At 47.8% G+C, this 23301-nt stretch overlaps 4 non-coding genes across 4 annotated transcripts; all 4 read right to left on the minus strand.

Annotated features, from left to right (window-relative positions):
• Positions 1 to 5347: 5347 nt before the first annotated feature.
• TRNAV-CAC (transfer RNA valine (anticodon CAC)) lies at positions 5348 to 5420 on the minus strand. Its single transcript has one exon. It is a non-coding gene; the product is annotated as a tRNA-Val (tRNA).
• A 5051-nt stretch (positions 5421 to 10471) lies between these two features.
• Positions 10472 to 10544, minus strand: TRNAV-CAC (transfer RNA valine (anticodon CAC)). Its single transcript has one exon. It is a non-coding gene; the product is annotated as a tRNA-Val (tRNA).
• A 74-nt stretch (positions 10545 to 10618) lies between these two features.
• On the minus strand, positions 10619 to 10691 carry TRNAV-CAC (transfer RNA valine (anticodon CAC)). Its single transcript has one exon. It is a non-coding gene; the product is annotated as a tRNA-Val (tRNA).
• Positions 10692 to 15831: 5140 nt separating this feature from the next.
• Positions 15832 to 15904, minus strand: TRNAV-CAC (transfer RNA valine (anticodon CAC)). The gene has a single exon. It is a non-coding gene; the product is annotated as a tRNA-Val (tRNA).
• Positions 15905 to 23301: the final 7397 nt, after the last annotated feature.

Genomic DNA, 23301 nt, shown 5'->3' on the forward strand with positions numbered 1-23301 from the left:
CTCGCTTGAGCACATTTCTTCCTCTGGATTCAACGTGGTACATTGAACGATAGACAGGCACTGGCAATGATACATCAAGTAAATCTTTGTACAGTCTTTTCCGTTTAACAGATGCAAGGTAATTCAACGAAAAGCGCTTATGTAGGAAGTCAAAGGCCAATACGACTTCTCGCAGGAAGCCTCTGAGCCTAGGTCCTGTGCTGTAATCGGAGGACACAACGAATTGAGGCAACGCGTTTCTCAAACGTCTTTGAAGGACTGTGCACAAAAATGCATCTTTCTGATCAAGTAGGAACAAAAATCTCGACACGACTTCTCTTAAAAAGAGATGAACCAACCCTAGGCCCCCAGTTTTCACAGTTCTGAACAAATTAGTGCGACTAGAGCGCTCCCATACGGAACCCCAAATGAAAATGGCAAACTGCCGGTGTATTCTTTGTATGCTGACTCTTGATGCGCACAATGCTTGTAAAACATACCAAATTTTGGCCACTAAAAACACATTACACACTGTTGCTCTTGTGAACATTGATAGTTCTCTCCCACCCAGCCTTGCCGTTTTCGCCTTTATTTCTTCGACCTCTCCTTGCCAATAATCTTTGGTGTCCTGGTGATGTTGCAGAGGTACCCCAAGGTACTTGGTAGGCATATTCGTCCACTGCATTTTTGCAAAAAGTGAAGGTGTGTCCTCCCATTGTCCATACCATATCCCAATCGACTTGCCCCAATTAATTACACTCCCTGTCATTTTACAATACTTTGTCACAACATTAACAGTATTGCTTACACTTTGCTTGTCATCACAAAAGCCAGCGACGTCATCCGCGTATGCTAACAATTTTACCTCACTGTAACCCACTCTAAAACCCCGGACATGGCTCTCTTTTATTATCTTTAGACACAGTGGCTCGAGATATAGGGCAAACAGTAGAGGCGATAAACCACATCCCTGTCTTACGGAAGACCTGACGGCAATGCTGGGAGAGAGTGTTCTATTAACGATTACCTTTGTGGAAACGTCTGCATAGCACATTCTGATCTCTTCTGTTAAGATTGTTCCCACATTCACGCGCTCCAAAACATTGAAAAGAATTGTGTGTGTCACTCTATCGAACGCTTTTTCTAGGTCCAATTGTAACATGGCCACCCTACCAGAAAAGTCGTCATAATGCTCAAGTACTGTTCTTGCTACGTGTACGTTTGTAGTTATTGACCTCCCCTTAATGCCACATGTTTGATGTGGCCCTATCAATCGTGTTATTATACTCTGTAGCCTTCTGCCCAAAACTTTAGTGTATGTCTTATAGTCTGAGTTTGTTAAGCTGATTGGTCGGTAGGCTCGCACGGATAGGAGTGATGAGGGATCGGTAGTTTAGGGTATCAGGACAATATGACTCTCGCGAAACGACGGTGGCAGTACCCGATTTTCATAGGCTTCTGTGATAACGTTATAAAGAGCTGCAGCTATATCTGTTTTGAAAGCTTTATAGAATGATCCACTCAGTCCATCAGGTCCTGGCGTTTTCCCAGGGCTCAGGTAATCTATAACCTGCTCTATTTCCTTGATGCTTATTGGCATTTCTAATCTATTTCGCTGTTCATCATCTAGACTTGGCAAAAGGTGTAAGAATTCATTTTCGAACCCCTGTTCGCATTGCGTTTCATGTCCTAAGAGTTCGCTGTAATATTCCACAAAGGCAAGTTGGATGGTTTTCTTATCACGTACTATTTCATTTCGGTATGTTATCGCATTTATCTCCTTTCGAGTGGCATAACTTTTTTCACCCGAAAACGAGCGCTTTGTAGGTTGTTCTCCGCACCATAGATGTTCTGCACGCACGCGAATAATTGCGCCCCGATATTTTTCCTAATCGACAAGTTCCAACTGTGCTTTCGTTCGCTTTATTTCTTTAGCGAAACAACCAGGACGGATGCTTTCCATACTTAAATAAAGGTTGAGCTCACTTTGTAATTCCCTTTCTTTTCTTTTTTCTTGGTGGTGCAAAACGCTGGAGCTTTCTATGGCTATTAACTTTGTTGCTTGCCTAAAACACTCCCACCTTTCTGTGCAGTCACTGTGATCACCCGATAACAGCTCTTGAATGCTATCTTGAATTTTTTCAATAAATATTTCGTCCTGCAGCAATTTTTCATTGAATTTCCAGACCCCAGTTGAAACTTGATGGCTTCTTTGGACCAAGCGAAAAACGGACCAAACTGTGGTCGCTAAAATAAACATGTTTGACTTCATAATCACTGCGCAATGGCAACGCTTCCCCAGAAACATAGACACGATCCAGTCTGGCATGGCTGTCCCCTTGAAAATGAGTGAACAGAGGTGTAAAATTATTGGCTAAAACGTCGCCTATATCCTCTAAATTATGTCCTTCAACGTTTTCCACATTTATACCAATATTATGGCGAAGAAAGAGCACGCAGTCCCCTGCTCTACCAGCAGCATGAGAAACACACACATAATATCTAGACATGAACGTTTAAACTAGGCGTTCGGTCCCTTCCTCAGTTTCAATCTTTGTCTCTTGTACAGCAATAATGTCCAGATTATTTTCGATGAACAGGCGATTAAGCTGGTACTGCTTCTTTGCCGTAAGTCCCCGCACGTTAATCGTGCCTACGCGTAAGGGTGTTTCAATGCGTATCGCCATTTCTACGGGAAAGAGATCAAGGCCGATAGATCCCAATAAATTTACAGCTCTCGTCAGTGACGAAGGGTCACTCACATTACCGTGGCGAGTCTGCGTTCAGCCTGCACTGTTGACTGGACTTCCATCGGCAGCTCAGAAGTAGCAGCATTTTCCACCCCCCCCTTCCCGACAACCCTCCCCGCCCGCAACGGGCAAAAACACGCGAACGTACGACCTGTTAAAGGGAAGCTGAAGAGTCTGTCGAATTCAATAAGACGCTCATATACGGATGCGGGAACCTTATAAACCATGTAGGTAAAATTTGTTTTTTTTTTTTTTCAATTAGGAGCGACGTAATCGTCGGTTGAAATTGCGCAGTAGCTCCGTCCCCCGTCGAATGCCGCGCGCGGCTGCTGACGCTGACGATGCGAGCGGAGACCGGAAACCGCGGTGTTGTGACGTCAACTCTAGTGTTTCTTTCCTTCGCAGCGTCCGCGACCATGCCTGACCGCGCTTGTTTCTGCGTGCGTGCCATCGTAATCTGCTTCGATCGACCCTGCGTTCCTTTGTTGGTGCGTCTGCGTGTACGTAGAGTGGTAGTCAACGTGCGTGGTTAGTCAACGTGAGTGGTAATCAACGTGAATGGTAGTCAGCGTGGTAGTCAACAGATGAAGGTCACTATACGTACTGCATGAACCGGGAAGCTTTTCACGCGTTTAAACCGTCTTTGTAGATTGCCGACAGCTTTGGACAGCGCACAAATGCCGACGATCGCATCCCCACTTACGTTCCGCGAGGAGGCATGCAGGAACACAACACTACAGTTGTTTGACCGGAAACGAGCTCACTAGATCGGCGAAAGATCGGCGAGATCACTAGATCGCTTTGCAAAAAACATACTCACCAAAGAGCATTTCCAACACGAGGAGATCCCAAGACTTTGCTTTCGTTCGCGTCGAAAGCACTGCTCGCACCAGCATCGTTTGCTTCTTCGAGAGGCCGGCTCTTCGCAATCGGCTCGTACATGTAGGGAGTAACGCCGAACTCCTCAGAAAAACGCAGTCTCTCTAAATTTTCCATTACCGTCTCAGAAAAAGAGCACCAAACTACCTGGCACCGCGCTTCATGTGTAGCGGCAGCGGTCGGTTACTAGTGTTGACGTCACGAGGCGCCCGACCAATCACAGGCGTAAACGAGATGCGCTAGCTGGGCGTGTCCGCTGCTGCACTTTTCGTCGAAATAAAATATATTTGCGCTTTCTTTCGCTCAATTTCGATACGATATTCGAATTCGGAGGGTTGAAAACCATTATGTACAGATGTTCACTCATTTCTTCTGGAAAATCTTTCAGCTTCCCTTTAAGTCCCCTGTGTCGCCGCCGCCTTTCTGTCCGGTGGTATGGTTGGCGTTGGTCTAAAGGTTGGCCTCCGGCCAGTTGCTGTCTTCACAGGTGGTTCGTTCGCACTTTGAGTGCTCGCCTTCTGCTCTTCGCCGGCACTTTCTTCGTGCGTTTTTTTGGCCGCTGCCGCTGCTTTGCTAATTTCCGTAGTGTCCATTACGCTTGAATCGTCCTCACTCGTTGCTACGGAGGGTTTCTTGCTTGTACTTGCGTCATTACTTGTTTCAGCGTCCTTAACTGATGTAGGCTTGCCAGATGTAGGTATGGCTTCACTCGCAACCTGCTCTATATCTCGTTTCGTAGAATTTGTGGCTGGGTCTTTCTTTGAAAGTGGCGACAGAGACGGTCTTGACGCGCTGGCACTTTCCTCTGTGTCGACTTCGTCCATGAGGTGCTCATTGACGACTTCCTCACTTCTCGCTGGCCCCGCAACGTTTGCATACGTGCGCACGCACTGACTTTCTTCGTGGCCAAAGCGTCGACACACAGAGCAACGTGGCACGCGGCACTCGCGCCTGATGTGCCCCGTACGGTTGCACCGAAGACACAGTGGAGCACGACCTGGCACGACCACTCGCGCCATTATGCCTGCTACTCGTAGCTAATGCAGTAGATCCTCAAGTGTCACGCCTGGCTTCAGCTTGAGGGTCACCGTGCACATAGATGACCTCTTGTCCGTGATGCCTGGTACACGCCATTGCTCTTTCTGGACGTCGGTGACTTTCCCATACGGAGCAAACGCGGCGTGTACGTGTTCGTCGTGCACATTGTGCAGCAACCAGTGGAGTTTAACCCGGACATCCCGGTTGTGTGGATCCGCAACCAAACATCGTCGTTCCTTGACTTGAACTTCCGTATACTTCAGCATCTTCTTTGTCGCCTCTGCACTCTCGAACGTCACCGCCCAGACGTGGTTCATTTGGAATGCCCCCAAGGCGACCACCTCGGGCAGCAATTTCAGATGAGCCAGCGTGTCGCGAAAATCTTCGACACGAAATGGTCTCGCTTTCACCTCGCCGTGAAGAAAAACTGTGTTTAAAACACACGAACCTGTAGGCAGTGGCGGCAAAACAACATGGTATTCCGGTTCAACGGACGCAGGCATCCTGCTTCCGCGGCTTGGCATAGCCGCAAACACCGCCCCTACGGAGCGCGACATTCGACGTCCGTACAGAACGGTAGCCGGAAGTAGAATCATCTGATAACCACTACACCACGGGAACGGAGCACGGAGAGCTATATTTCTCTCCATCTTTTCCTTCTGCGTATTCGCGATCGCAAAGTAAACAAAAGTGTAATGCACTGTTCCCGCCCGGGATCGAAACGGGGGCCTTGCGCGTGTGAAGCGCACGTGATAACCACTACACCACGGGATTTGTTTTCTTTATTTACGGATTTCGTCAATTATACGTCACACAAGAATTCGAAACTCTAAATTCAACATAACTGGACACATGTCGATACATACTAAAAACGGGACTTTCAGCTCGTCCCGTGTAGCTTGGTTAGTAAGGTTTAAGCTCCAATAACTTTTCGATTATGGGCAACCATTCAGGTGGCTCGTTAAGAGCCTTTAGCACATCTCTAACATATGAAATATTTTCAGCAAAATATATCTTGGCTGGCTTGGGATCCACATGCTCGTGTCTGAAATCCATTCTTGTTTTCCAGACACTGTGCATTGTAACCAACATCATAACATCATATGGCACGTCCCCTGTTTGCGCAAATGGCAAGAACCGAATTCCGAATGGCGTTAGCGGAAAATCCTTTTTAAGCGTCCTCTGTAGGACGTCCCACAAGAAAATTGAATCAGCGCAATCTAAGAAAATATGTTCAATTGTTTCTGGCTTGTTACATATCATACAATTTACACCCCAAGGCAGATAGATACCTTTTTCTTTTAACCATGGTTTAGCAGGGAGCGTGCCACTGTGCAGTAAGAAGAAAAATCTTTTAGTTGACGCTCTAACAGGCATTCTTTTAACACGTTTCAGTACATCCCGTTCGGGTCCTAATGCATCCTTTGCACGATATAAAGGTACAAGGCATAGCACATCAACTATATCCTTATACAAGTGTTTTTTGCTTACTGATGACAAATAATCCCTAGAAAAATGCACTTCAAGAAAACGAGCAGCATAAACAACTTTCAAAAATCTTTCTGCCGCTACATGCGGTGCACAAAAAGAGGATACAATGTACTGTGGTAGTGCATCACGCAGGCGCACTTGCATGACCGTACGTAGAAAGCCATCACTTTGATCACGCAAGAAAAAATATCGCGAAGCAAGTTGCTTAAGGAACAAGTGCGAAAGGCCAAGCCCGCCTTTCTTGACAGAATGAAAGATTTATTCTGCCGGTCCTCTTCCAAGTCGATCTCCAGAGAAAGATAGCAAAGGTTCTATGGATATTTTGCACACACGTTCGCGACAAGCATAGTACCTGTAGCATATAATAAATTTTCGCCACGAAACACATTGCAAACTGTTGCGCGCGCAAATATCGACAGGTCGCATCCGCCCCATTTTGTTGTCTGTGTCCTAACGTGTTCCACTTGATCAGTCCACTGTTCGGTATTTTCCTGATAACATCCTAAAGGTACGCCAAGATACCTGGACGGAGAAGTGGTAAAGTTGATCCCCTCAAGCTGTTCTGGCCTAGAATCCCACTCCCCATGCCAAAACCCTAGACACTTTTTCCAACTAATGGCACTTCCAGTGAGTCTACAGAAAGCTCTTGCGTCACTGACTGCCTCTTGCATGCTCTCTTTATTTTCACAAAAAATCGCGATGTCCTCTGCATGGGCCAAAACATTTATTTCATGCGATAAAAACTGATAACCAGTTATTTTTTCATTGCTCAACACTCTTAAACAAAAGGGCTCTAAGTAAATAGCAAACAACAAGGCTGATGCGGGACATCCTTGACGGACACTAGAACGCACGGCTATATCTTCGCTGAGTTTCCCGTCAATTACGATTTTAGCCTGGCAATGAATGTATGCCATTTTCACACCATCTCTTATTACCGCTCCTACATTTACGTAATCCAGCAATGCAAAAAGTATGTTATGACACACCCTGTCAAATGCTTTTTCCAAATCTAACTGAATCATTGCTATACGGCCACATGACGCGTCACAGCACTCTAAAATTGTTCTTGCCATATGAATATTGCTAAAGATACTTCTTCCTCTTATTCCACATGTTTGGTGTGGACCAACAATATCGGTAATTACCGTTTGAAGTCTTTTTGCAATAAGCTTCATATACACTTTGTAATCAACATTTCTTAGACTTATTGGCCTATAATTTTCTACCGACTGCAATCTTTCACGGTCTTCAGTTTTCGGTATAAGTATAATATGGCTTTTCCTAAAAGACATGGGCATTTGTTTGACGTCATATGCCTCCGTTATGGTACGGTGAAGCATTTCTGAAATTTCTGTTTTGAAAAACTTATAAAAGGCAGTCCCGATGCCATCTGGTCCAGGTGTCTTGCCGTTACTGAGGTCATCAATCGCTTTCTGAATTTCTTCTATTGCTATTGGCCTTTCAAGGCCAATTTTAACGTCCTCATCCAGTTTGGGCATAAGTGACAGAAAATCTTTTACAAAATGATCTTGCGCTTCTGCTTCGCTGCCCATCAAGCTCCGATACCGTTCAAGGAAGGCCAGTTCGATAATCTTCTGGTCTGACGAAACCGTGCCACGATAGCGTATTTCTTTTATCTCCTTTTAGGTAGCATACCTCTTTTCTTCACCTAGCGCGCGTTTGGTGGGTGTTTCTCCCACCAAAACCCATTCCGCACGTGCCCTTACCACGGCGCCTTTATATCTTTCCTCAGCAATGGATTCCATCGGTCTTTCCACTTCTTTGATTTCTTTTCTGAACAATCCGGGTATCGTGCTATCGGCATTTAAAAGATAGTCCAGTGCGGCTTGTAGCTCGTTTTCTTTTTGTTTTTCTTTATATCGTAGGATGCTTGACCTCTCAATTGCGCACATTTTTACTTCGGTTTTAAAATTCTCCCGAACCGCGGTAAAGCTTGTGGTATCATTAATCAGAGCTTCTTTGCACTTTTGGCTCACCAGTTTAACAAACGCTTCGTCTTTCAAAAGGTTTTCATTTAACTTCCAATGGTCCCAATTAAACGCACTTGTTTTTCTTTTATTACCTACTTGGAATATTACAAGAGTATGGTCACTAAAGCTAACGTGTTTCACTATATAGTTGCTACAGAAAGCCAAGATACTTTGCGAAATGTACACGCGATCTAACCTTGCGTGGCTTTGAAGCTGAAAGTGTGTGAACTGCGCATGATTTCCGCGAAGAACATCACCAACGTCCACAAGGTCACAGTCCTCTGTTAAAGCTCGAAGCTGTAGCGCACTTTTGTCACGAACTGGATTATTACTAACCGTGTCTTCAGGCATGCAAACGCAATTGAAGTCACCAAGTAACGCGACAATTCTGTCACACTTTAAAAAATTAGCTACGTAATCAAAAAAACATTTTCTGTCAGAACATGTATTAGGTGCGTATACACAAATAATTCGCCATTTTTTTCATGAAAAGAAAAATCACAAAGTTCTAATCTGCCATCTTGAGAAGTTGTGACACTTTCTTCAATAATACTAATAGACCGTTTTAAAAAGATGACACATCCTCCCGACTTCCCAATGGCATGGCATACACAGACATTAAAATTTGCTTTATAATTATCAACCATGCGGTCAGCCTGATCCTCGCTCTCAATTTTTTATTCTTGTAACGCTAAGATGTCGATATCATTTTCAATTAACAGACGCTTTAACTGTACTTGTCGCTTTCTTGCCGTTAACCCTCTTACATTCAGAGTACCTATCCGAAGCGCTGACGGTAATTTAGAAGACATTAAATGCGAGGGGTCAAGCCGACCGCAGTGCGATAGATTCATGATTCTGGGACTCAGACTCACAGTCTCACGCCGCTCTGTAAGAAGTGGCCTCACTGTGTGAAACGAGGCCGAAGCGTGTTCCTTGGAGGCACACATTGCCGACACACAACGCTGCTCGTCCGACCCAGTTCAACCGTCAAGTGCTATTCCGGTCAGCAACCCCGCTAACGCAGGGTCACTGTCGCTGTGGTCCTTTTGTCTGGCGGCACGTTGGTTTTTACTTTAAGCGAACTTCTTCTGATGACTGGTGTCTTCAGGACTGGCTCACCAGTGCTGTCTTCGCCTCGCTTGCCGACGTCTTCATTCCGTTCACGCGGCCTCTTTGAGACAGCTGAGGTCCCGCTTTTGCCTCCGTCTTTGTTGGCGCCTTCCTTGTTAAGTTAGAACTCATGGGTTTCCATGACGGTCGCAGGAACGCGTGTGTTGTCCGAGACTTTATCATCTTCTGCTGTTTCTTGTAGCTCCTTGGCTTTGCTCTTCCGGCTGTCGTCCTTTCCTTCAGCGTTTTCAAAAGAGGGTTGCGTTAATGGCTTGCCGCCAGAGCTTGATGCAATCCCACCCCCGCTGGTTGTTTCCTCCGCATCGACCTGGCCCATGAGGTGTTCGTTCTCAGCGTCATTTCTACCGGACCCTGTTACAATTGCGTAGCTACGCACACACTGGGTATCGTCGTGGCCATAGCTACGGCAGAGCCCGCAGCGTGGAACTCGGCACTCGCGCCGTATGTGACCCGTGCCGTGGCACCGGAGGCAGAGTGGCGGTCTCCCTGGTACATGCACTAGTGCATGGTCTTCGCCGACGCGGAGCTGGTGTGGCAGGTCTTCCACGGTGTAGCCAGCCTTCAGGCGCAGGGACACTAGACGCGTGTGGGAACCCTTGTCATTAGAGCCTGCCACACGCCACTTCTCCCTCGATATATCGCTAATAGTGCCGTAAGGCGCCAGGGCAGTTCTCACGTCTTCGTCCGGTGTGGTGTGCAGAAGCCAATACAGCTTCATCCTGATGTCTTGGTTTCAGGGGTCTATGACAACACACCGCTGCTCCTTAACATTGAAGGCAGGGGCTGTCAAAATCTTCTGCTTGGCTTTTCCGTCTTTAAATGTTATCGCCCAGACGCGATTCATTTCATACGCCCCTAGGGCCATAACTTCCGGCATGAGCTGCAGACGGTCTAAAGCATCTCGGAAATGTTCGACACGGTATGGCCTTGTCTTTACATCAACATGTAAAAGGCAGTACTCGTAACGGTCGTACCTGAAGGCAACTGCGATAAAATGATCTGGTATTCCGGCGATGTCGTATCGTTCAACCTGATGCCGCGACCCAGCTGGGCCACTGAAACCGCCCCTGAGGAGCAAGACATTCTGCGTGCGCACCGTACGGCAGACGGAAGTAGAACCTCCACCACGGGAACGGAGATGACTATTTCATTCCCTCTTTTCTTCTGCGTATTCGCGATCGCAAAGAAAACGAAAATGTAATGCACTGTTCCCGCCCGGGATCGAACCGGGGTCCTTGCGCGTGTGAAGCGCACGTGATAACCACTACACCACGGGAACGGAGGACGAAGAGGCGTATTTCGCTCCCTCTTTTCTTCTGCGTATTCGCGATCGAAAAGAAAAGTGTAACGCGCTGTTCCCGCCCGGGATCGAACCGGGGCCCTTGCGCGTGTGAAGCGCACGTGATAACCACTACACCACGGGAACGGAGCACGGAGAGGGCTATTTCTCTCCCTCTTTTCTTCTGCGTATTCGCGCTCGCAAAGAAAACAAAAGTGTAACGCACTGTTCCCGCCCGGGATCGAACCGGGGGCATTGCGCGTGTGAAGCGCACGTTTTTTTTTTTTTTCTTCTTTATTGCCACTCCTCGACATGTCACCACAACACACATTCCTTAAATGATATACAGAAAAACAAAAGAAAAAAATGAATACAAAAACCGAACAAGAAACAGTAATGTACACATTCGTTGCCGTCCACTGCTGTGGCATAACACTGTCGTATTAAAATTCCTTGAGCGCTGTCAGGGGTTCAACCCTCGGCAGCCACTCAGGAACAGGCTGTTGCAACTTCTGCACTTCTACATATCGCTGCATACATTCTCGAAAGTATACACGTGCCGGTCGGGCATCCGAGTCACAATGGTAGCCCGCCATTCTTGCGCGACATAAACAGTGGAGGCCCGTAAGCGTGATAAGGTCGTACGGGAATCCTTCGTCATCATTTACTGCCAGAAACCTGATTCCGTGTGGATCTATCGGTAACTCCTTTTTCAAAGTTCTTTGCAACACGTCCCAGAAGAAAACCCCCTCCCAACAGTGGATGAAGACATGATCTATGCTTTCCGGTTTTTTACAAATGAGGCAGTGGGTTCCCCGTGGCGTATAGAACCCACGTTGTTCCAGGAAGATTTTTAACAGGTAAGGTACTGGTATGTAGTTTAAAGAAGAAAGCTTTCGTGGCTGGTTGAACTGGCATCATCTTCACCTTTTTCAATACGTCTCGGCCTGGGCCTCCACTGTACACGGCTCTGTACATGGGTACAAGCAAAACACTATCACACAAATCACGGTATACCTTTTTCCGTTTTGCACTCCACAAATATTCACTTGAAAAACGAACACGCAAAAATGAAACACTCAACTATTTCCCGAAAGAAACCACGGACACATCCTGGCATTATTTCGGTACCTACTACAAATTCGGGAAGTGCTCTTGATAGCCTCAGTTGAATCACGGTGCGCAGAAATGGGTCATTTGTGTCTCTAAAAAAGAAGAACCTGTTCACCAGTTGGCGCAAGCAGAGGTGCGCCAACCCCAGACCGCCATTCTTCACACGCCAGAAGAGATTATCTCGGCTGCATCGATCCCAGCTTGATGCCCACACGAAAACAGCGAACACGCGGTGCATTTTCTGCACTTTAATCCGGGAGCACTGTAGGACCTGCATTACGTACCAGATTTTTCTCACGAGAAACATGTTGCACGCTGTAGCTCTCGCGAATATTGACAAGTGACAGGCGTTCCATCGGTCGGCTTTTCCTTTTAGTTATTTTGTCGGCTCCTTCCAGTACTCGCTACTGTCCTTGTAGGCATCAAGGGGTGCTCCAAGGTACTTAACTGGCGTCGTGACCCAGGCGACGTTCGAAAAATGGTCTGGTGTGGACGCCCATCTTCCATGCCAAAACCTCAAACATTCCTGCCAGTTAGCGAAGCTGTTAGTGACGTTACCAAACTTTCTGACGATACCAACGGTATTCAAAACACACTGCTTATTTTTACAGCACACAGCCACATCGTCAGCATATGCCAATAGCTTCACCTCGGCTGATTGAAGACAAAAGCCCTTAATATATTCATTTTCGATGATGGCCTGACGTAGCGTTTCTATGTAGACACAAAACAGGAGTGGACTGAGTACACAACCCTGGCGAACGGAGCGCTTCACGTTAATGGGGGCCCCCAACGTCTGATTATTTATAAGTCTGGTATAGGAGCTCCGGTACGCCATGGTCTCCCCCTCAGTCATTATGTGGCCAAAATTAACGTGTTCAACAATGGTAAGCAATATCTCGTGAGAAACACAATCAAATGCTTTCTGCAAGTCTAGCTGGAGGATCGTTACTGCATCGCACATGGCGTCACAACACTCCAGCACACACTTCATCTTATGGATGTCAGTGAAAATTGTTCGTACACGAATACGACACGTCTGCTGTGGGCCGACTACTTCCTGAGTAACTGACTGGACCGGTCATGCCAACACCTTCATCAATATTTTGTAGTCGCAGTTAGTAAGCGCTATGGGTCTGTAGGAGGAAAGTTGCTTGAGCTTTTCGGTCTCTTCTGTATTCGGTATTAATACGGTATGGGACTGGCCAAGGGATGGTGGAAGTATTTTCAGTTCGTATGCTTCATTAAAAACGGCTGTTAAGATGGGAGCTAGGTGGCCTTTAAACAATTTGTACCAAGCGGCACAAAGACCGTCAGGTCCTGGCGACTTGCCAGGACTCAGGTCTTCGATGGCCTTCATCGCTTCATGTTCTGTTAGAGCTCGTTCTAAGATTTCTTTAACTTCGCTCGACAGCTGTGGCATTCGTTGCAAAAATAAATTTTTGAAATCGCGCATATTGAAAGGCCTGTTTGAAAAAAGTTTTATGTAATGCTCAAAGATAGCACGCCCTATATTATTATTATCCGTGAATACCACCTCTTCATATTTGATAGCCTCAATCTGCTTACGTCTCGAGTGCTTTTTTTCTACTCCCATCGCTCTTTTCGCTGACGTTTCCCCGCATGATAGCCTTTCTGCTCTCGCGCGCACGAGCGCACCTCGGAAGCGATCTTCGTCGAATACCTCGAGCTTCTTCTTTAACAGCGAGCATATCTTCTTGATAGGCGCCCGGTTGCATGAATTCGAGCTTCGCCAATTTTTCCCATAATGATTTTAAATCCTTTTCTCTGGCCTTTTCTTGATATCGGAGTACGCTACTTCTTTCAATTGCCTCCATTTTAATGCTTCTCTTCAGCAACTCCCATTCGTCACCAAGCCTCATAGAACTGTGTGTTACAAAAGAATTCAGAGCAGCCACTACCTTTTCGTTGAAGGTTTCATCCCGTAGCAGTTCTGCATTCATTTTCCAGAGTTCCAAGACGAATTTCTTTCGTTCTTTCTTGCTGCCCACCCTGCATTTTACTAGGCAGTGGTCAGAATACGATATGGCGGTAACTGTATAGCATTGGCATTTTTCTACTAAATCATGTGAAAGATAGATACGGTCTAACCGTGCGTGACTTGTGCCCTGAAAGTGAGTGTACATCACGTCTCGGTCAGCCCTAAAACAGTCAGCGATATCTTCTCATTCGAATTCGTGCATTAGCTGCGCCAGGATGTCACTGCTTTTGTCATAAACTACGCGTCGCGTAGACCTCTCCTCGGCGTTCAATACGCAATTGAAATACCCAACACAGGCTATCGTTTTTTGCACAGAGAAGTGATGCTTTAGGTTCAAAAAGAACGTTGCCCCCTCTTGCACTGTATTAGGTGCATAAATGCAAAAGACGCGCCATGGGACATTGCAATAGCTAAAGTCACAAAAGACAAGTCGACCAGAAGTGCACGAGAAGTAACCCTCTATGACAAGACCAGGGAGCTTCCTCACAAACAACACACACCCCGCCGAAGTCCCTAAGGTGTCGCTCACTACTGTATAGTAGTTATACGTGAACCTTTACACCATGCTCCCGGTCTCCTCCTCGCCGTCTACCTTGGTTTCTTGCACGGCTAAAACGTCGAGTTCGTGGTCCACTAGTAGTCTGTAAACCTGATTCTGTTTCCTTTTGGCGGCCAGACCTCGAACGTTTAGCGTGCCGAGGCTAAGCGACGGGTTGGTAGCCATTATTGATGAAAACCGGAGGGGAGAAGGCCCGGAGCATGGTGCTCACCTTAACGTCTAGGTGACCGCTAGACGCCTCCGTGGCCATCCGGTGGCCGTCGCCCGGGTTCGTCTTTCGTCGGCTTCGGGGTAAGCCTACGGTCAGTCTCCAGGTTCGGCTTGGGCTTGAGGGTGAAGCGCCTTCCGGGTAGCGTCTTAGCGGGCGGTACCTCGGAGTCACCGCCGGCCTAACCGTCGACTTTCTCCTCGTGCTGCAGGGATCTCTTGACCGGTGCCGAGACGGATTCGACGCGGGCGCTAGCAGGGTTCGCGCTGTCGTCCGCCTTTGCCTGCGTTGCATCGTTAGCTGGCTGGTGGCTCTCATTTTTTTGCGGGGCCGTCCTCACACTCTCTACTGTAGCTGCTGGTTCCTTGCGGGGAGGGTTATTATTCCGTCCTCCTTCGGCCTGCTTGGTCGTCGCGCCGGTTTCTGCCGCCACTTTGCCGTTTCGAGCTCCCATGGCCGCTTCCTCCGCCTCGGTCACGTCCATCACGTGGTCTAACGTCCACGGCTCGCTCTCCGCCGAACCCGCGGCTGCTGCGTATGAACGCACACAGTCCGCATCGTTGTGTCCAAAAAGTGTGCACCGCGAGCAACGGTGAACCTTGCATTTATGACGAACGTGGCCAGAGCCCCGGCAGCGCAGGCACTGCATGGGACGTCCTCGGGCTACCACAAGCGCAAGCTCGCCGGCGACGCGGATCTGGTGGGGCAGGTTGTCGACTTTCATTCCAGCCTTCAGCTGCAGCAATACTGCTCGATTTGTCGAGCCTTTGTCGGAAACGCCATCCACTCGCCAGCGCTCCCTGGTCACTTCCGTCACTTTGCCGAAGGAGGCCAGTGCGGCCTTGACGTCTTCGTCGGCCACCCCACCCAGAAGCCAGTGGATACGAAGCTTCACCTGTTGTTCCTTGGGGTCGATGACCAGGCAGCGACGCCCCTTCATCTGCGGCTCCTTCAGGACCGCCAGCTATTGGGCAGCCTCGGCTGTCTTCATCGACCCCGCCCATACATGGTTGATTTGGTAAGCTCCAAGGGCGACGACGCCAGAGAGCATACCAACAGCTTGAAGCGCGTCCCGGAAATCTTCCACACGGAAGGGGCGAACATGAGCGTCGCCATGCAAGAAAACTGTGTTTAAAACTGTACGTCCTGTAGGTAGCCGAGGCAAAATATTCTGGAAATCCTTATCTTCCTCCGTCGACAGTCTGCTGCCGTGGCTAACAGCCGCATATGCCGCTCCATTGGAGCCCATGATCCTACGATCAGTTTAGCTCGGGAGCCCGAAGTAGAGTGCGTGTGAAGCGCACGTGATAGCTACTACACCACGGCAACGGAGCACGAAGAGGGCTCTTTCTCTCCCTCTTTTCTTCTGCGTATTCGCGATCGCAAAGACAAAAGTGTAACGCACTGTTCCCGCCCGGGATCGAACCGGGGGCCTTGCGCGTGTGAAGCGCACGTGATAACCACTACACCACGGGAACTTTTTTTTTCTTTATTTCAAATGTGACAAAACAAAACAGAGAAACCAACACAAAAATGTTAAAAGTGCCAACCAGTAGCTTGTTTACGCGACACTGCTAAAAACGTTTTAATGACACTAGGTCATTAAGTACAGGGTACCATGTTGGCTGTTCGTCCTGGAATTGGTACACATCTCGGATATCGGCAATACTTTCAATGAAGTTTTCTCTTACCGATCTTACAATAGGATCTGCATGTCTGACAGCCATTCTTGTTTTCCACATGCTATGCATGCTTAATACCATGAACATGTCATAGGGCACACCCCGTCATTGTTAACCGCAAGAAAGTTAATTCCATATGGTGTCAGGGGCAAATCTTTTTTCAGCGTTCTCTGGAGGACGTCCCAATCAAAAATTGAATCTAAACAGTCTAGGAATATATGTGTTACTGTTTCTGGCTTGCGGCATAAAATGCAGTCAACTGACCAGGGAAGAAAAAAGCCCTTTTCCTGCAGCCAGGGTTTGACTGGAAGCGTGCCCCTGTGGAGTTGAAAAAAGAAAGTTTTCACAGACGACCGAACCGGCATTTTTTTAACTCTCTTTAAAACATCCTTACCCGGACCGGCAGAAAAAAATGGCTCGATCTAAAGGTACTGGAAGCATCACATCACGGAGATCTTTGTACAATTGCTTCTTTGATACTATAATGAGATAATCAAACGAGAAACGTACTTGAAGAATCTTGAAAGCACTTACAACTTCGCGTAGATACCCGCACAAGCCACTTCCAGTAACGCCACACGATGACACAATAAACTCAGGGAGAGCATTCTGCAGTCTCACTTGAAGCATTGCTCGCAAAATGGGTCATGCTGGTCCCGCAAGAAAATAAACCTTGAGACAATCTGCCTCAGAAAAAGATGAGCTAAGCCAAGCCCTCCTGCTTTCAGTGAGTCAAATGAGTTGAGACGACTTGTGCGTTCCCATGTTGAATTCCATACAAACAATGCAAGAATTCTATGCAATTTCTGCGCACTAGTTCGTGACATAGCGAGCACCTGCAACACATACCAAATTCGCGCAACAAGGAACGTGTTGCAAATAGTTGACCTGGTAAATATGGATAAATTTTTTCCGCCCCATTTCGTAGTTTTCTGGCGCATTTTCTCACCTTCTTCTCTCCAGTATTCTGAAGGCTCATCATACCAGTTTAAAGGTGCTCCTAGATATTTTGTAGGAGAGACTGTCCACTGTAAATTTTCAAAGACATTGGGCTTCTCATCCCAGCTGCCATGCGAAAAACCGGTGCACTTCTCCCAGTTAACAGCGCTTCCAGACATTTTGCAATACGTTCGAGCTTCTTTAACAGTTTCACGAACACTTTCTTTATCCCCACAAAAGACGGCTACATCATCCGCATACGAGAGAATTTTGACTTCACTGGCCATTAAACGAAAACCGCGTATTTTCTCATTGTGTATAACTTTCAAGCAAAAAGGCTCCAAGTAAATTGCGAAGAGAAGTGACGAAGCCGGGCATCCTTGTTTTATGCTTCTACATAAGTTAATATTACCAGAGAGTTGTTTATTCACTAATAAGTTCGTGCTACACCCTTCGTAAGACAGTTTTATGCCTTCTAATATAATGTTTCCAACATTCACGTGCTCTAGAATGGAAAAGAGCACACTGTGCACAACACGGTCGAAGGCCTTCTCCATGTCTAGTTGAATCATAGCAACTCTTCCTTCCCAGGCATCGCAACACTCCAGAATACTTCTTGCCACATGTATGTTATTAAGTATCGACCGGCCTCTTATGCCGCAAGTTTGGTGTGGGCCTACTATTGATGTCATCACTGATTGCAACCTTCTTGCTAACACCTTCATGAATATCTTATAATCTACATTGGATAAAGTTATGGGGCGATACGACCGTACTGAGAGCAGCTTTACAGGGTCATCGCATTTCGGGATCAGCACTGTATGGGTTTTTCGGAAAGAAGGCGGCATGTATTTTACTTTATAAGCCTCCGCTAGAACACGGTGTAAAATGGCTGCTAGTTCATGCTTAAATGCCTTGTAGAAAGCTGCGCCTAGGCCATCAGGTCCGGGCGCCTTTCCAGGTTTGAGTTCAATTGCGGTTTCGATTTCATTCAACGTAATGGGTTCCTCGAGGACTGTCTTGACGTCATCATCTACACTACGGGAACTGAGCACGGAGAGGGCTGTTTCTCTCCCTCTTTTCTTCTGCGTATTCGCTATCGCAAAGACAAAAGTGTAGTGCACTGTTCCACCCGGGATCGAACCGGGGGCTTTGCGCGTGTGAAGCACACGTGATAACCACTACACCACGGGAACTTTTTTTTTTCTTTATTGCCGGTTTTGCAACAACAATACACTTACAACACATGAAAAGTCAAGACTGGGTCACAATACAATTTGTGAACACATTGAGCGAAAAGCCATCAGTCATGTTCTGACTGACGTTGTCACTTAAAATTCCCTTAGTGTGACTAAGGGTTCTACCCTGGCTACCCAGGGAGAAAGACATTCTTTTGCTTTTTCCAATTCTACTAATCGAGCAATGCTCTCTCGAAAGTATAGCCTTGCTGGTCTTGCATGCGGTTCACAGTAGAAGCCAGCCATTCTTGAGCGCCATATACTGTGCAGGCCTGTCGGCATGATTAGATCGAAAGGTACTCCTTCTTCGTTGTCTATCGCAAGGTACCTAATTCCATGCGTGTCTAGTGGGAATTCTTTTTTGATTGTCCTCTGCAACACATCCCAGAAGAGCACCGCTTCCCAACAGTGAAGGAAAACGTGGTCGATCGTTTCTGGCTTTTTGCAAATAATGCAGTGAGACCTCCATGGCATATAAAACCCACGCTGCTCTAAGAAGGTTCTTACAGAGAGAGTTCCGGTTTGCAGTTTGAAAAAGAAAGTTTTTGCACTTGGTGCTACTTGCATGCTTTTAACCCGTTTGAGTACGTTCTGACCCAGGCCTGCACTGTATATCACCCTGTACAACGGGATTGGCAACACTATATCACATAAGTCTTTATACAGTTTCCTCTTTTTAACTGAATATAAATAATCATTAGAAAAACGCACACTCAAAAATCGCACACTCGCTACTACTTCCCGAAAATAACCTTGTGCCGTCTCCGTCAGGACTTGCGTGCTAGTAACATATTCAGGTAGCAGTCGCCCTAGTCTGGCCTGGCACACCGTTTGCAGAAATGGGTCGCTGACCTCGCGAAAAAAGAAAAATCTATTAACTAATTGTTTGAGAAAAAGGTGTGCCAGTCCAAGTCCCCCACACTTTACACTCATGAACAAATTTGTGCGACTGCACCTTTCCCACGTCGATCCCCACACAAAGGTCGCAAAAACCCTACGAAGTTTCTGCACCTTTACCCTAGAACTGTGCATCACTTGTATCACATACCATAGTTTAGCCACAAAAAACATGTTACACACAGTTGCCCTCGCAAACATGGAGAGATAATTCGCCCTGCAAGCATTCGCCTTTTCGCGTAAGAGTTCTTCTTGTTGCTGCCAGTAGTCATTATTATTTTTGTAGAGCTCAAGTGGCACACCAAGGTACTTCACAGGCGTTTTCTGCCATACAACATTGGCAAAAATGCCTGGGGTGAACGGCCACACGCCGTGCCAAAACCCCAGACACTTTCCCCAGTTTACTCGGCTTCCTGTAACGTCGCTGAAAAATTTAACACTTCGAATGGTTTCTTCAATGCCTTCGTAGTCAATACAACATACCGCCACATCATCGGCATATGCGAGCCGTTTTACCTCTGAAGATTGTAAATGAAAACCACTGATAGAATTATTTTCAATTATTGACAAACATAAGGTTTCAATATATATACAAAACAAAAGTGGACTGATGGGACAGCCTTGACGCACGGAACGCTGCACTTTAATGGGGGCCCCCAGTTCTTGGTAATAATTAGTCTGGTAGAGCAGTTCCGATACGCCAGAGCTACACCATCCGCGATGACGGATCCGACATTAATGTGTTCCAACATTGCAAACAAAATAGCATGCGTTACGCAATCAAATGCCTTCTCCAGATCCAACTGAAGTATGGCCACACACGCTTCAAGCGAGTCACAACATTCAACAACTGAGCGCATCTTGTGAACATTCGTCGCTACAGTGCGACCCTTTATTCCACACGTTTGGTGTGGGCCGACTATGTGTTTAACAACCGACTGAAGTCTAGCTGCTAAGACTTTCATTAGTATCTTATCGTCTGCATTTGTGAGTGCTATTGGTCTGTATGATGTTACACTTTTCAACTTATCTACATCCTCTGTCTTCGGAATCAACACCGTGTGTGATTGACCGAAAGATGGCGGTAACACCTTACCATCGTACGCTTCGTTAAAAATTGCTACAAGTACTGCTGACAATTCCTTTTTAAACCGCTTGTACCACAGAGCGCAAAGCCCATCAGGGCCCGGTGACTTGCCAGGATTCAAATTGTCAATTGCGCGTTCCACTTCAAAAACAGTTATCGGCGTTTCTAATGCAACTTTTCTTTCTTCAGTCAGTTGAGGCATTCTTTTCAAGAAGTTCGTCTTAAACCGTTCTAGGTCCACCTGCCTAAATGCGAACAGATTTTCGTAGTGTTCAAAAAATGCGCGTGCGATACTATAATTATCTGTAACTTCGTTACCACCCACCTCGATCACGTCAATATGATTACGTCGAGCGTGCGATTTTTCCAGTCCGAGCGCCCTTTCTGTGGGCGCCTCCCCTATCGCAAAGGAATCGGTTCGAGCACGAACTATCGCTCCGCGATAGCGTTCCTTATCATGCAGTTCAAGTTTCTGTATTATATTCCGTATGTCGCTTTTGTATGCTCCCGGTTCTTGGCACTCCAGTTCTGTCAGCTTTTCCAAGATTATTTGCAGTTCCTTCTCTTTCTTTTTTGTTTCATGCATTATTGCGACGGAACGATCGATGGCTTTCATTTTAATGCACTGTTTAAACTCTTCCCATCGATCTGTTAATTCATCCTCACCGCTCATTAGAATTTTTTTGATGCAGTCCGATACATATTCTCCGAAACTTTCGTCAGTAAAGTTTGAATTCATTTTCCACAGCTCCCAAGAGAAGCTGCCGCTTTTCTTCTTCCTTCCTATGTTACATTTAACCAGACAATGATCAGTGAAGGAAAAAGGATATTGACACCTGTACCTATATTTAACGGGCGACCACGTTTCGCCGACTAACAAATGTTATCGCACAGGGCGGGACGCGTCTGCATGTATCCGAAGTTTCTGGAAAGTTATCGATGCTTCTATCCGCTGTCTGTTGTCGCCGAACGTTGTGTTATCTGATTTCATCGCGCGACTCGAATGTGTTAGAACTTTGTGGAAGGCATGCGGGTCCCAACGATTAGTCTGGAACATTCGATGACTGCTGTATAAAAGCCGACGCACTTGACCCGCTGATCAGGTTTTCGACGATCGCCGACCGTGTTCGCCGCTATCTTTGTGCTATAAGTGTAGCCTGTTTTTGTGGGCACAGGTTCGCCCAATAAAAGTTAGTTTTGTCTTTCACAGTATTTGCTACTGTGTTCTTCAACGTCACCACCACGTGACATCTTGTGGAGGTGCTTTTCGTTCATGTACCGGACGCCCCCGACAAGCCGTGATCCAAGCCCGGACCGCAAAGAGAACACCAACGTAGTCCCGGAGCATCGAGCAAGCCGCCGTCTTCAACAGCTGCCCCCGGAGCATGGATTTCTACCTGAGAAGACCAAGAAGATTGTGGACAAGGAAACCCCAATGGCAGCCCCAGCGTCCCTCATCGTGTTGCAGCAGCCTAGGGAACCTCCGACGTTCCGCGGATCAACATTCAAGGACCCGGAAACCTGGCTCGAGACGTATGAGAGGGTCGGGACAGTTGGGACAGCGACGACAAGCTGCGGCATGTCTATTTCGCACTGAAAGACGCCGCCAGGACCTGGTTCGAGAATCGAGAAGCCACCTTAACGACGTGGGACCTGTTCCGAAGCGGCTTCTTGCAAACGTTTACAAGCGTCGTGCGAAAAGAGCGAGCCCAAGCACTACTAGAAACCAGAGTGCAGCTGCCAAACGAGACGATCACGATCTTCACGGAGGAGATGGCCCGTCTTTTCCGGCACACAGACCCGGAAATGTCAGAGGAGAAAAAAGTCCGCTTCCTGATGCGGGGCGTCAAGCAAGAACGTTTCGCAGGACTTATTCGTAACCCGCCGAAGACCGTAGCTGAGTTTTCTGCAGAGGCATCGACGATCGAGAAAACTCTGGAGATGCGCACCCGGCAATATAACCGCCAGGGGCTCACGCCGCAGTACGCCATCCAAGGAATGGATTCCGGCGATCTTCAGGAGACCATCAGGGCCATTGTGCGCGAAGAACTGCGCAAGGTCCTGCCTGCGTCGCAGCCCCATGTGGCTTCGATCGCCGACATCCTGAAAAAAGAGGTGCACCGATCGCTTGGAGTTCCCGAGCTGCAACCACAATTACCGCAGCCCCAGCCAGAAGCCATGACATACGCAGCCGTCGCACGCTGTCAAGGTCCCCCTCCGCGACCACGCCAGGGCCATGCAACGACGCAATTACGTCGTCCGCCGCCGCCGCCGCGAGCCCGCCCACCCGTCGCCCAGCGCTCCTACGTGAGGAAGAGGGACATTTGGCGATCCCCCGACCACCGCCCGCTCTGCTATCACTGCGGAGAAGCCGATGCCCATACCGGGAGATGGGATTGCGAGGTTTCGCCGTCAACGCTCCGCGCCCGCAGCAAGGTGAACGCCCTCGCGATATCGCCGACTACCTCGCCGCTATTCAGTGGAGCTCTCGACGACCGTCGCGTTCGCCATCACCAGGCCGCTACCTCTCGCCGCAGCGCCGACCATACACTGGCCCAGCCCGGGGCCGGTCAGCGAGCCCATATCCGGAAAACTAAAAGCAGCAACCGATGGAGGTGCGGTTGCTGTTCGTCGAACTGACGAAGATCCTCCGCCGCCGACGAAGACGACAAAGAAACCATCTCGACGACCTAATGACGACACGCCGCCGTCCCGACGAAGTCAGGAAGCCAAGACTACACCGACGAAAGACGGCTTGACGACGCGACGTTCCAGCTTCAGTTCAACACGACGCAGCCGTGATCCGGCGCCAAGACCCAACTGCAACGCCAGACAAAGAACCACCGACCTCGACGTACTTCTCGACGGCCACGCAGTCACTGCCTTAGTCGACACAGGGGCCGATTACTCCGTAATGAGTGGACACATCGCCGCCCAGTTGAGGAAGGTTAAGACTGCATGGGAGGGCCCCCTAATTCGGACTGCTGGAGGACACCTCATTACGCCGACTGGAATCTGCATGGCAAGAATAA

The sequence above is a fragment of the Dermacentor andersoni genome, chromosome 1 (assembly GCF_023375885.2).
Source record: "Dermacentor andersoni chromosome 1, qqDerAnde1_hic_scaffold, whole genome shotgun sequence".
Classification (NCBI taxonomy): Eukaryota; Metazoa; Arthropoda; class Arachnida; order Ixodida; family Ixodidae; genus Dermacentor; species Dermacentor andersoni.